The sequence below is a fragment of the Vidua macroura genome, chromosome 9, assembly GCF_024509145.1.
Source record: "Vidua macroura isolate BioBank_ID:100142 chromosome 9, ASM2450914v1, whole genome shotgun sequence".
Taxonomy (NCBI): Eukaryota; Metazoa; Chordata; class Aves; order Passeriformes; family Viduidae; genus Vidua; species Vidua macroura.
Window position 1 is genome coordinate 8,622,635 of NC_071579.1, and position 13,620 is coordinate 8,636,254.

General features: G+C 45.4%; 1 protein-coding gene across 2 annotated transcripts in view; it reads left to right on the forward strand.

Moving 5' to 3' along the window:
- The first annotated feature begins 560 nt into the window (after positions 1-560).
- COLGALT2 (collagen beta(1-O)galactosyltransferase 2) overlaps positions 561-13,620 on the forward strand; it is a 45,793-nt gene continuing 32,733 nt past the window's right edge. For both annotated transcript variants that reach the window (XM_053985087.1, XM_053985089.1), the window contains exon 1: positions 561-772. The gene's annotated coding sequence lies outside the window, so the exon portion shown is untranslated. The remainder of the gene's footprint in view (positions 773-13,620) is intronic.

Genomic DNA, 13,620 nt, shown 5'->3' on the forward strand with positions numbered 1-13,620 from the left:
GAGCTGGAACAGCGCATCCCTCCTGCAGCGTGGGAGGGGTGTGGGGTGTGCGGCTGCTTCGTACGGACATCCCGCAGATCTTGCCAAAAACTTCCTGATATAAAAGCTCAAAGCTACTCTAATTCCCCACCTGTGTGAGAAGGATGAGGGCGAGATCTTCACGTAAGCCTGAAACAAAGGGACATCTCAGCGCTAGCAGCAACACTCCTAAAGCCTCTTTAAAGCCCCAAACTTTGGCGGAGAAATGCGGGGTTTGCAGCTTTCACCGCGGCGCTGAGCAGCTGCGCTGACCGCAGCCTGCCGGGGGTCGGGGGTTGGGGCGGGCGGCACCTGGAGCGGCGGCGGCAGCGCGGGCTGCGGCGGGGCCGGGGGGCGGCGAGCGGGGCTCGCAGGGCGGGCGGCGGCGCCGCTCGGCTCCTCCTTCCCTTCTCCCTCCCCCGTCCTCTCGCTGCCCCGCCTCCTCCCGCGTTCCCTGCGCTGGAGCCCGCTCTGCCTGCCGGCGGCTCCGCGGCTGCCCCTCGCCCATCATGGCTGCGAGCGCGCCGCTGCTGCTGCTGCTGCTGCCGCCGCTGCTGCGCGGCTGCGGGGCCGCCCCCGAGCCGCCCGAGCCGCCCGAGCCGCCGGGGCCCGAGCAGCCCGCGCTGCCCGAGTCGGCGCTGCTGCAGCCCACCGTGCTGCTCGCCATCATCGCCCGCAACGCCGCGCACACGCTGCCGCACGTCCTGGGCTGCATCGAGAGGCTCAGCTACCCCAAGAGCCGCATCGCGCTCTGGTAAGGGCCGGGGGCGGCGCGGGGAGAGGCGGCTCTGCGGGACCGGGGAGAGCGCTGCTCTCCGGGACGGGCAGCGCCCGCGGCCGCCCCAGGAGCCGGGACTGTGCTGCGGCGGCCGCGGAGAGCTCGCCCCCCGCTCCGCGGTCCCCCCGCGTGTGGGGAGCGCGGTGGCTCTGCCGGGAGCCGCAGGGAGATGAGTTATCCCAGCAAAGCTGGCCTGGAGCCTGGGAACATTCACCGCCGGAGCATGTGTCCAAATCCACAGGCACGGAGAACTCCGGCGGGGAGCGTGGGGCCGGCTCCCGGCTGGTAAATCCCGGGCTTTGTGGGAGCTGGTGGGGATGTTCCAGGGCTGGAGAGCGGGCGGGCTGGGTAGGTGCTGGTGGGCATTGAAAGGAGCATTGTTGCCAGGCTGGAGGCTGGAAGATGGATTAAAAGATGTATTCAGAAATCGCAGCATGGGGGCAGCTGCGGCGGTCAAACAGGGGTCGGGATGGAGGAATTAGAGCAGTTTGGGAACTGGTCAATCTGCCCTTGCGAGGAGACAAAGGAAAAAAATAATCTTTCAACCTGACATAAGTGTTGAGTGGAACAGGATTGCTTGGAAGAACCCCAAACAGAGTTTTTTTTTCCTCTGTAGAGCCTGATCCAAAGTTCGCTGAAGTCTATGGTGAGACTCCTGTTAAGTTAGAAACTCAGTAAAGTTTCGTTTTACTTTGAAGGGGCTGGGGAGGACCTGCCCCCCAGTCACATCACTGAAATGTCATTAAACAGATGTTTCTGTGTACTTCAGTAACATGGCTGTAATTTGTCTCCAAGTACAGGGCTCTGCAGAATGTCAGTGGATGGATCTTCTTTTTTTTTTTTTTTTTTTTTTTTTCCCTTCTTTTCGTGTTGCAGGTGTACAGAGCAAGTTGTGCTATCAGGCCAAATTCGGGGTGCCACACAAGTGTGTGGAATCACAAGCTGGTGTGTGGCAGTGGGTAAATTCACGTTCCTCACTGTGTAGATATGTGACTCCTCATTCATTTGTATCAGCAGGAATTTTGCCAGTTGAGATTTCGTCATAGCAGATGTGTATAAAAAAAGATATTATCAGACCCCACATGGCCTGTGATTCAGCTGAGCTTGGTGTTTATAAGAACATGTGGGAGCTGTAAGTGCAGTTCTGGTCACCAAAGCAGAGCACATCTCAAAATGCCTCTTGCTGTACAAGTGCAAAGTAAGTTTTGTGGGGAGAGTTTTAAGTCCTGCAGATAACTGGTTTGCTCAACAACTTTTTTCAGTACATTACTTGCATTATCCTCACTAGACTTAAGGTCTCTGCAATATTGTGAAAGTATTTGTGGGGACTTACTTTAACATAACTTAAAATACGGTAAGGTTCTTATAAGAAATCACTCCCTTTTTAAGAGGATTGCGCACAGACAGAAGGCATGGCTAAGCTAGAAAATCTGCTGATGAAAATGTCAAGATCTATAAAATGAGAATGGCTAAAAATTTCACAGCCTCTGGAAGAGGAGTTCTGAGGATGCTCTGAGTTGCCACAGAGAGTGAGAAGTGCCTGTGGGGTGGCAATGGTTCCTTGGAGAGGTTTAGTTGCTCCTCAATAAGACTTGAGCTTTTCCAGAGCTGGGAATGTTCAGGACACAAAGTACCCACTCAGAGCAAGCTCACATATGATATCTGTGAAGTCTCTTGAGAACAAGTGAAACCATTCAGTCCATTTCTGGAAGCATCTTGTGTTTCAGACAGAGTCCTTTCAACAGATGAATTCCAAGATTTACCTGTGTCCCTGTGTCACTGGGATAGCTTGGGGAGGAGGGCAGGGGAGTAGTGTTTGTCATGGACTTGCATTCTTCCATTGCCACTTGTATCCTACTTATATCCTAAGCATTTTCTTAAGTAAGTCAGCATTTTAAAATGCCCAACCATAGATCTTGAGAATGAAAACTAAAACCATAAATCATCTCTCAAGCTCCCATATGCTCTCTCTGCATAGCTGGAGGGCTGAAATTGAGCAGTGGATTTCTCTGACGGATTTCTAGGGGGAAAGCTTTATGAGTGACAGTGAAGATGGGTTAAGAGATAATGAATTTGAAGCAGGCATTGAATTTGCTTTGTGTAGTCTGTATCAATTAATCTCAAGCTTTGTTACCCTAATAGTGAGCAAAAGATGTGTGCCGGGCTGCTTTGTGTTCCCTTCTTACCTTTGGTCTTAATTATGACTTAATTCTGAAAGTGACTGTGAGCAGCTTGGAGGGACTTGCTGGCTCCTAATGAGCCGAGCAGGCCATTTGGTCTGGGGCCAGCTGGCACGGAGGAGCCGTGGCCCTGCAGTTAAACCCTTCCTTCCCTTCTTGCCGATTCCCTCCCGAGAATCAGGAAATGCACCCGAGCTGCCTCCTGGGCCGGTCCTGGCCTGCGTTAACCCCGGCTGTCCTTGCCTGGACAGCAGGCCAGGTCACCCCGGGACTGTGCTGGTGGCTTCACGCTGGGGATTTCTGGGGGACAGCTCAGGTTTCTGTCCTGGCCCTGCTGAGCTTCCCGGGATGGACTCGGCCATCGGCGGCCTGGGAGCCTTTGGAGCCAGCGCAGTGGGAATGGCAGTCTCCCCTCTTTGGCCACCGAACCCCGTCTGCGTCCCATGTCACCACGGAGGTGCAGTGCTGAAGGGAACAGCTGTCCCTTCTTGTGCAGGAGGAAGGGTCACAGCTGTCCCCTCCGAGCACCCAAATACCCAGTGCTGTGAGAAACGGGCTGGGGCCCACAACAGGAGAGAGCCTAAAAAAAAACCCTGGCTGTTGGACCCAAGTCCAGCTTTTTTATTGCCACAAAGGTTCTTCTGACGTACTGCTCGTGTGGCTGAGCTTCTCCCAGAGCTCCCTGTACTCCCAGCACTGGGAAACTTGCAGGGAAAGTGTGCAGCACTGTTTGCGCTGGGCTTGGAGAACTGCAAAGGGAGGGAAAGAGATCTTTATCTTGGACAAAAATGACCCAGAAGTTACACAGTCAGCGTGCCCCAGCCCTCTTTTTTTAGTGGGCGAGGCTGTGGGGTTTTGTTTTGAGCTTTATCAGTGCTGACTGTTCATTTGAGATTGGTCAGTTACGGGTACGGACTGTTTGCCTGTTAGGAAGGTTCATGTTGGCTGCCTAAAAGTGTGTGTATTCAGCAGTTTATCACATTGCCTTACACCTTCCTTAGTCTCAGATTAAGTGATGGTATAGCAAAGAAAGTTGCCTGTAATTTAATCTTTTGCTTTGTCCTAGTGGGTCATCTGCTCTCTCCTCTCAGTAACCTGGGGATGGAATGCCTGCATAAGTGGGTTGCTGCTTGGGAGCAGTAATTAGGTCCTTTTGTGCTTGAAAATCTGCTTTGGGGATCAGAGTATGCTTATATTTCAGAAATGATAATGTGAACAATAGTGAGACAGGTGGAAAGCTGGAATAAATCCCAGCTGAGAGATGAGTGGATGTACTGTAACACAGCTCCAGTGAGGGAATAGTTTCAACTTAAAAGAACTGGTTGAAGCTAAGAATAGAAGCTGATGAGATCAGTGTAATAATTGTATTTCATAATTATGTATTATTAGACTGGAACTAGCTGATGATATCTGAGCGTTTTCTTATTCTTTAGTGGTTTACTTTTCAAATGTGAAAAAATTCCACATAGAGGGCAAACTCCAGTGAGATGCAGGGATCATTTAAAACTTTAATGGCTGTTATTACTCTCAGGGAAGTGCTGGCTTTCAAACACCCTGTGTTTTCTGTCCCTGTCTCCATTTGAGCAGTGAGGTCACTTTAATCTTCATGGTCATTATTAGTCATTTAGGAATGCTGACATTCCAGTCTGCTGGCTTTGCCTCTCCTTCTTCTGTCCACTGGTGTTTTGCATCCATTTCAGGTGTGCCCACCTGTGCTGTGACTTCCATGTGGCATTATTAAAACATAGGTTTTACAAATTAACCGACTTTTCACTTGGCTCATCATTTAAATTTTAGTGGGTTTAGTTTCCCGTTTGTATTTGTAGATACTTTAAATTTATGATGTAGTTTTAATAACAGTCATAGACTAAGAGGGGGCAAGAGTGAGATGGGATTTGCACAGCTTTGGAATTGCCGTTCAGGTGACGTTCCTGTTGTGGAAGATGTTGCAGACAGCCTTTCTGCCAGAGAACTTGCATTTAGATGACTGCATCAACAGAAAGAATAGGAGTAATTCTTCCAGTTTCTAGCTGGGGAAATAGGGGCAGAAGGGTAAAGTAACCTACACGAGATTGTTGAATTTATCAAGACTGGAGATAGAAGAATCAAGAAATGTCAGTTGTGAATACTTTCTTGCTAAGGTCATTTTTACACCAACGTGCAGAAAAATTACATAAAAATGGAAAACGAGGGAAGGCTAAAGAACTGTTCCCATCCCAATATCCATAATCACTTTTTTTTATTTTTTTTTATTTTTTTTTTTGGTCCTTTGGGTTTCTCTCCCTCATCTCAGTCTTGGGAAACTGAAGCAAATGGCATAATGAAATTACTCAGTAGAAACATTTAAAGGGAAGTCAAAAATTGCTGCTGTGCCTTGCTGAGGTCTGCGTGGCAAGACACAAACCACTCTTCAGCTAAAAACTCTGCAATTCTGCAGAGAAGCCATAAAAGAGGCGTGAGCTGTGTGATGGTGGCAATGTGCAGGGTAGCAGGAGTTTGTTTTTCCCTGCTGTGGTCATAAATTGACAGATTCTGATACTTTTTTGATGACATTAAAGACCATCTTGTCCCACACTTTGTATTGGGGTCTATGAGACAGCTGTGTGAATATTGCCATAAAAGAAAAAAGGCAAAAATAATTCGTTATCACAATAAAATGAATAAATAACCCTCCAGAGGTACAGGGATAATACCATAAAACTGATGTCTTAAAATGTCTAGAAGTTCTGTGACACTAGTGAGCATAGTACATTGTGTGTGTTTGTTTAATAATTTTTTATATCTGAATTCTGGTCTATATCTCTGGAAATACAAGAATTTATTTTGTCTGCCATCTTTTGGCACCCACCTTTTGAGACAGGGATCTACCCTGTTATCTGTGTGTCTGTCCCTCGTGTCAGAGGCTGCCTGGTGCCTTGTAGTGCAGGTTGTGGGTTTGGAGACTGGAATCCAATAAAATAATCTATTGTCCAAAAGAAGCAGCGGGACAGAGTTCAGCAGCAGAGGCTGTTGCTTATGATAAGCCTTTGGATATTTTCAAAGGTCAGGAACATACAATTTTCAAGCTTTTTTGGTCTCTTTTCATATGTGCAAAGTAGGGATGAAAAGACCTCAAGGAGTCATCTAGTTCATTCCTGCCCAGGGCAGGATCCCACTTCAGCCCTTACTTGTCTTTCCCTCAGGGCTGGGATTCCTCATCCAGTCCAGGCTGCCCAGGCTGTGCACTGCACACCAGCTATTTCAGCTCCTAATTTCTGGTGAATCTGGGAGTAGGGATCAGTTAGGTCTGATCCATGGGGAACTTGCCCAGTTCCTGCTGTCATCTTCATTGCTGGGGGACTGTTATAGGGACAAAGCCTTCCCCAGTGCTTCTCCAGCTGAGCTCATGCATGGATCTCCTGGGATGGTTAGTGCTGGAATGCACCTCCAAAGGCTGGCTGCTCCCAAAGCCAGCTCTGGTGAAGGCAGAGCACTGTTGCAGTTCAGGTTTTTAATGTCTCCAGGGATGGAGGCTCTACAATCCCTGGGCAGCCTGTCACTGTCAAGGACTGTCTTGGAAATTCATGTGGGCTGAGGGTGGCAGACCTTTGGGATAAAGTGGTTCCAACCACTTTTTCTCCTTTTTCTTTCCTATTTTCTGTTAAATGGAACATGTCATCTTTTCAGAAAGCTGCCTGGTCACTGCCCATCAGATTCCTGAGGAAGGGACCCCAGGTGTCTGAATGCAGCTGGAGAGGGGTCAGTCCCTGGGAGGTTTGGCAGGGCCCTTCCTGAGGAGACCAAAACAGGGATTTGTGCAGATGGAAGGGCTTTTTTGATCTCTTACATAAATTATCACATACCTGCACTTATTTATCTGAGTCCCCTGGGACTAAAAGTCTTCATGCACTGGGTCAAGATTCTCTAAGAACAGATCTGTGATGCACATGGTATGCAGAACATTGCCCAGCACTGCTGCCATGTCTCCTCCCAGGAGGCTCATCTGGGCTACAGGGTTGAGAGAGGACCAATGTGGGGTGCTGTCTGTCAGAACCTGGAATTTCCTTCCTGTGGGATGATGTCTCAGACTTGGTATTATTGCAGTCTATATCTGTGCATCTCATTTCCTTTATTCTGGTCAAGCATTGTGCATGTTGATGGTGCTTATGGCCAAGGGTGGATTACAGCTAAATGGGACCCACATGCACCAAAATTTCAGGGTAAAGAAAGATAGGAATAAAAAAAAAATTGGTGTTTTCTGTGAAGTGGATTTTTTGCCCTCTTCTGTAGAATGCTCAGCTCCTTCATACAGCATGTGGCACTGATAATAAATTCATCAACTAAGAAAAGCACGATTCTTTTTTCCTTTTTTTGTGTACCATATGCCTCATACAGTGCCTGAATACAGATTTTAAGCATGAAATGATTAGTTTTGGTTGTGTGTGCAGGCACATGCATTTGTCTGTATATTTATATCTGGTGTCCTTGGGCCAGAGCACTTTTGTTGCTGTAAAATGATGCCAGTTTTCTTTCTGGAAAAGTTGACAGGGAGACTAATAACAAGATGTTGATTTTAAACTTCTTCCATGGATCTGGTATAAACTTTCAAATGGAGTTCAGTCATTAAAGTTTTATGTGAACCACTTAGGTTGTGGTAAAGTTTTGCAACATAACACATTGTTCCTTGTCTTGACATGATGTGGCACTGCTAAAAAAAGGCTAAATTTTGTACTAGACACTGAATTCACTGTAGAGGACTGAAATTATACTAATGGCCTATAAAGCAGAATTTCTTATATTTCTTTGGGAGAAGTGGTTTCTTATTTGAGGTAGCTGTTAGACATTTTGGGAAGTGAAACCTTACTCAGAAGTGAAGGCTGCTTTCATTATGACCAACAATTTAAGTAGTCAGTGGTTTTTTTTCCCCTTTCTAACATATAACTAACTGTAGAATCAGGTAAAACTGAGCATGAAAGCTGATAGTGTTGTTTTGGGAATATGCCTTCACCAAAGTGTCTGTCCTTGCTCTTTTGCCAGGGATTTATTAAAACATAAAAGTTGATGAGATCTTTGTATCATCTGTGGTGCCTGAGTGGCTGTAATACATGGAAAAAATAGATTTCCAGCTATTTACCTTTCATTCTGTTTGGATGGACTGATATGAATGACATAGAACACCTGTTATAAAGATAAGCAGATCTTGAGCTGGAGCAGGATTTTGAGGCTGTCCCCCTGGAGCTCATGAATTCATGCTGAAGCAGATGATAGTGGGAGTCCATGTGGCACTACAGTGCCATGGTAGGGCTCATTTAAGCTTTTTCATATTAGTTTTGTAAGGCTTCAGCTCCAAAAGGGAATTGTTTGTTGGTGGTTTTTTTTTGTTGTTGTTGTTGTGTTTTTTGGGGTTTTTTTGTGTTTTTTTTTTTTTTCTTTTTTTTTCTTTTTTAAAGATTTGTTTTCCTGTAAGGAAGAAAAATATTATTTATAATTATGCTTTTTTTCTCCTTTCCTCACACAGAATACAGGCTTCCCTTGATTCTAAAAGGATTGTTTGCTTAGTTTTGCACTTTGATCTCTCTGCAGAGGGAAGGTTATATGCGGCTGCAGCCTGGTTTGAATTTTGCCCAGTGGCAACAGTGAGGTTGTATTACCTGTGAAGGGTTAGTTTATATCCTGAAGCTGATAGCAGGTGCTTATCTCTTCAGTAGCAGGTCAGAACCTTCAGTTAGCAGCTCAACATCTGCTCTTAAAATGGGTGCTGTGTTGTGCCTGTGGGGCTAGAATGAGAATTTAAGGTTGTTATTTCCTCAGTACTTTCAGTCGTTTTTGTAAGGTACTTGGGAAAATTCAAGGTTGGTTGGATGGGGCTCTGAGCAACCTGGTCTGGTTGAAGATGCTCTCTTCATTGCAGAGGTTGGACTGGGTGACATTTAAAGGATCCTTCTCACCCAAACCATTTCAGGATTGGAGGAAAAGGCTGTTTTCCAGCATTTCTCCTTTGAACTGCTTATTGTGACAAGGAAGGTAAATATTAAAACTCTGACAAATGCAAGCCCTTTTTGTTGATTGGTTGATTTTTTCCTCTGGTTTTTAGCTCAGACATGTGAATTATTCCCTACCAGACTTCAACCAAATGAACTTAAGTCCTATAGCTGGACTGCTGTATCATTGAATAACCAAAAGCCTGCTTCAGGCAAGTCATAAAAAGATGTGAGCTAGGATGTGTGATTTTGGACAGAAGAAGCTGCGAGAGATCTGTTCTGTCCCCACAGTTTATGTCTAGGGGCCAAAGAGGAACATGACCTGTAAAGCTTTGCAGCAAGACTCTTCTCTCTCCATTAATCACCAGCACTCCCCAGTTCATGTGAGGAAGCAGGCATGTTAGATCCTCTTTTCATCAAAAAGAGAACCAGAAAAACAAAGTGTGCGAGTGAGATTGAAACGTGTTTCCGTTGTGCTGCAGGAGCAGAGCAGGTGCTGAGCTCTGGGCTTGGCTGCACTGCTCCAGGGAGCAGTTTTGCCTTTTCTTTGGGGTGTCCCAGAGTGTGTCCTTGGCCACTGCACCTTAATGCTCAATGAACTTTGTGGTTCACTGAGCATTAATGAATTATTATATATATATATAATTAATTCCAATGCTGGAAAACAGCCTTTTCCTTCATTTTAACCTTGTGGTTCATTGAGGATGTGCTTTTACTCTTGCAAATTCTTCTTCTTAAATGAAGACAACAAATACATTCCTGTAGTCTAACCAGAACTTGTAATTAACACCTTAACTCATAAAGACAATGACAAAAATATTTACAGTTCAGTGAAAAGCACAGCAGTTACATGCAAAAGTCACTACACGAGACTAACAAAAATCCTAATTTGAAAAAAGACTTTGAAATATATGTCAGTGTAAGAATTGCATGATTAGGGTGAAGATTTATGTTTTCATTTTGGAAAAACAGTAAAAGGCAAGTTCTTTCTCTTTTCTGTAAACTGAAGGATTAAAAAGAGTTCTAGTGTCTTCAGGAACTGCTGGCCTGCATTTTATTTCTCCTTAATTCTTGGCTACAATTGGCTAGAATTACCAGTGGGAGAAACAGCTGGAATAGCTTTCAGATTTGGAAATCTAAATATTCAAGGATCTGTTTTACTGATGGGTTGTACAGGCTTAAGAAGTCAGGAGGAGAAGTGGTGTCAGTAGGGAGCAAGGTTGGATAATGTCTGCGTTATGGACAGGATCCCTTGCTGCCCGAGGGATTAAAGTGAAGTTAGGTCTTGGGAGTGGGAAGACTTTGAGAGCTCCGGTTACTTTGCAGATCCTACAGATGGAGGAAAGAGCTGATGATAGTGGAGTGCCTGTTACGACCTTGTGATGCCCCTGGATTGAACTGGGGTTCCTTAGAGGGTTGTGGTGAGGAGAAAGATTTGGAGATGTTAATTTTCTGGTGGATTCTGTGTGCTGGCAGAGTTGGGAAGCAGATTGGTGTTGACTTGGCTGGATGGCATTTTTCTCTCAGCATGTGCAGAGGGATTTCTGGAAGTCCTTGAGCTAGAGTTCCATACTTTTAGTGCCTGGAACTCCATAGCTTCTCTAGGTTGGCTTGGCTCCCAACTCCTTCAGCACTTTCAGACGGGAGTGGGATGTTGTTAGAGGTGAATAATTTCTGTTCACTTTTGCTACACAGCTTAGGTGAGGTTTGGGACTGGGAGTTCCAAGCTGCTGTAAACTGAGATATGACAGGTTATTCAGGCCCAGGAGGTTTAGAAAAGCCAGCTGCTGGTAGGGACTGCGTGTGCTCTGTGCCATTTGTATCTGGTTTAGCACAACCAGTTCCTGCAACAACAGAGCAGTAGCCCAGTACTGTGCTCATTTTTCCCAGTCTTACTCCCTTAGCACTACTTGACTCACTCCCATAAATCAGTCTCTGGTTGCTGCTGGTGTTTGCTCCAGATGATATGTGCTCCTTCAGTACGAAGCTCTGGATGGAGTTTCCATTTATTTGTCTCTGAGATGGGCTCCATGGTTTTGGAGGAGCCTACCCAGATTCTTCTAAATTGGTTGGTAGAGAATAATAATTGCATTTGGGTCTTTTGCCTCCTCAAATATTTTCTTCTTCCGGCTCTGGCTGTCAGAGACTATGGTTGCACTCATTTTTCAAAACACCAGTCTGAAATAGGTTCAGTGTGTGTGACTGGAATATGAAAATGTCACTGGTGCTAAATACTGTCTCTTAATTTATGTTTTCTTTTAAATTCTTTTTTTTTTTACTTGAAACAGGATTTAAATGGCAATTATCATATGTAATTTTAAATGGATATTAAGTTACTGTGTTTGTGGTACGTGTTTTATTGCTCCTAACATACACTCACTCCCCCTCCTCCCTTTATTTCTCACACAAACAAGTTATTGCTTCCACAAAAACTCTTGTCAATGAGATGTTTTTTCAGACTAGTGAGCTCATGGCCGTCTGCTGGCAGAACTCTGCTCTGACTTAATACAAGCGAAGGCTGCTGCCAGGATTTTTTGGCTAATACCTGAGCCTTGAAGGAAGCTCTGTTTCACAGAGCAAGAATGGAGCTGCTGTCAGTGGTGCTTCCAGCCTACAAACTTCCCATCTGGATTTTTGGATGAGCCAGTCTTTGTATATGTGGTGCAGATTTAAGGGGGGAGGAGTATGTGTTCAGGAATATGCTAGGCTGGGCCCAAGCAGGAGTTTCTTTTCTACACTCACCAATTCATTGTGCAGTGATGTTGGCTGATTCTGCCTGTGGAGAGCTTCAGTCACCTCCAGGTTTGCTCTGTTGCTGTTGCAAGGTGCAGAACTTGTTGTTGCTCGTGGAGCACAACAAGAATGCCACGTGACAGCCAGAATAAAGTCAGTGTCCCACAGAGATCTGCTGAGGAGAGATGTGCCTCAGGTCTTTTACTCCTCCAGTAGAGTGAGATCTCCAAGGAGAAGTGATGGTGTGTTACATCTCCCAGCAGTAATTGCCCAGCTGGCAAAGCTGAGCAGGCTCCCGTAGCTCCTGCAGATGTGTGGCTTGCTGGGTACTACAAGGACACCTTTGGGATAACCCCGAGGTTAAGGAAAACATCTGGTTCTAATAGTTGGGACACATAGCTGGACCAAACCTCCAGCCTTTCCTCAGGAGAATGTATTTATTCCAGGTCTACTGACCCAACAAAGGTTTATTTCTTCCAGTTCTGTGCTGGCATAGAAGTTAAGAATTTAACTTGGAAGAAACCAAAATAAAGAGCCCAAACCCCTAGATTTCAGCTAATTAGGTCTTGTATTGGGTTACACGATCTGAAGAGGTTCATGAAACTCTTTAAAACAAGAGTTCTACCCAACTGCGGCCACTGATAAACTGGCAGACGTTTAAGAGCAGAATGATTTCTCAAAGGAGAAGAACCAGCCTCTCCGTTTCTCCATGAACTATTTTTATTTCATGTATTTAAGAAATCCCTCTAGTGGTCTGGTACTTCTATGATATATCAGCTGTTCCCTTGCAAGCTGATGCTGCACATCAGTTGCTGCTGTTGTATGGATTTGAGATGGAGCTATTGAGGGATTATTTGAAAGGCTTTAGAAGAAGGATCTGAGATTGTTTCAGATGAATATAATTTTTTTTTTAAAGTACTGGGGTTTTGGTTTTTTGGCTTTTTTTTGTTTGTTTGGGTTGGGGTATGGTGGAGTACTATGGGTTTTTGGTTTGGGTTGTTTTTTGGGTTTTTTTTGTGAGTTTTTTGCTTTGATTTTTTGTTTGTTTGTTTTTGTTTGTTTGTTTTTGTTTTTGTTTTGAGTCAAGCAGGTGATGCTAAATCTTTGAATTCCATATAGGGCCATTAGCTGATGCTTTGTCTGCACTGTGCAGTAGATCATATTAAATGATCTATTGAACACCTTTGAACATAACTCCCAATAAAATTAATAGCTTCAGCAAATAAAGCAAGCCATTAAGGTTTCAATTTATCTGCTGATACATCACATCTCTGTGTAAACCCCAAAGTCTTCAAAGACAGTCATGTTATTTTGTATGTGGGTGCATGTTTTGTAGTATGTAAGAAGTTGTGGCATATGATCTGCTATTCCCTGTGAAGTGCTGGGATTGGGGTTAGGATGGTGTTTACCCCTGGCAAAGGGAGAGTTTGGGACTGGATTCCTGCACGCTCAGCAGAGGAACTGTGGGTTCCTTGAAGCTGGACATTCTCTGCTCTTTCATTCCTCCCACAGCAATGTTTTGTGCTGAGGTATTGCAAAAATTCAGCTTTCCAGCCTTGGAAATTGCCTCAGAGCCCCAGGGAGCTGAAATGTCCAGGCCTGGGAATGCTGCTGGACAAGTGCTGTGATGCATGTGAGGGCTCCTGGGCTGACATGTCCCTGACATGTCCCTGTGCCCTGGGGGAACAGACAAGTCCAACACCTGCAGGTGTGCTGGGGTTGGAACGCACTTTATCTGTGCACTTCATCCCCTGGGATGGAGCTAGCTAAGATGGGAATCTTTCTCATTGGAAAACAGCTTGGTTAGGAACCACGCTCTGCAGAATAAAGGCACATGTGCATTTTCAAGGGCTTCCAGTTTCCTAGGAATTTCCTTGCAACTGGCTACTGAAAGACCTAAGTGCCCATTTCCTCTCTTTATTGACATCCAGGCAGTGATGGGAGAAAAAAC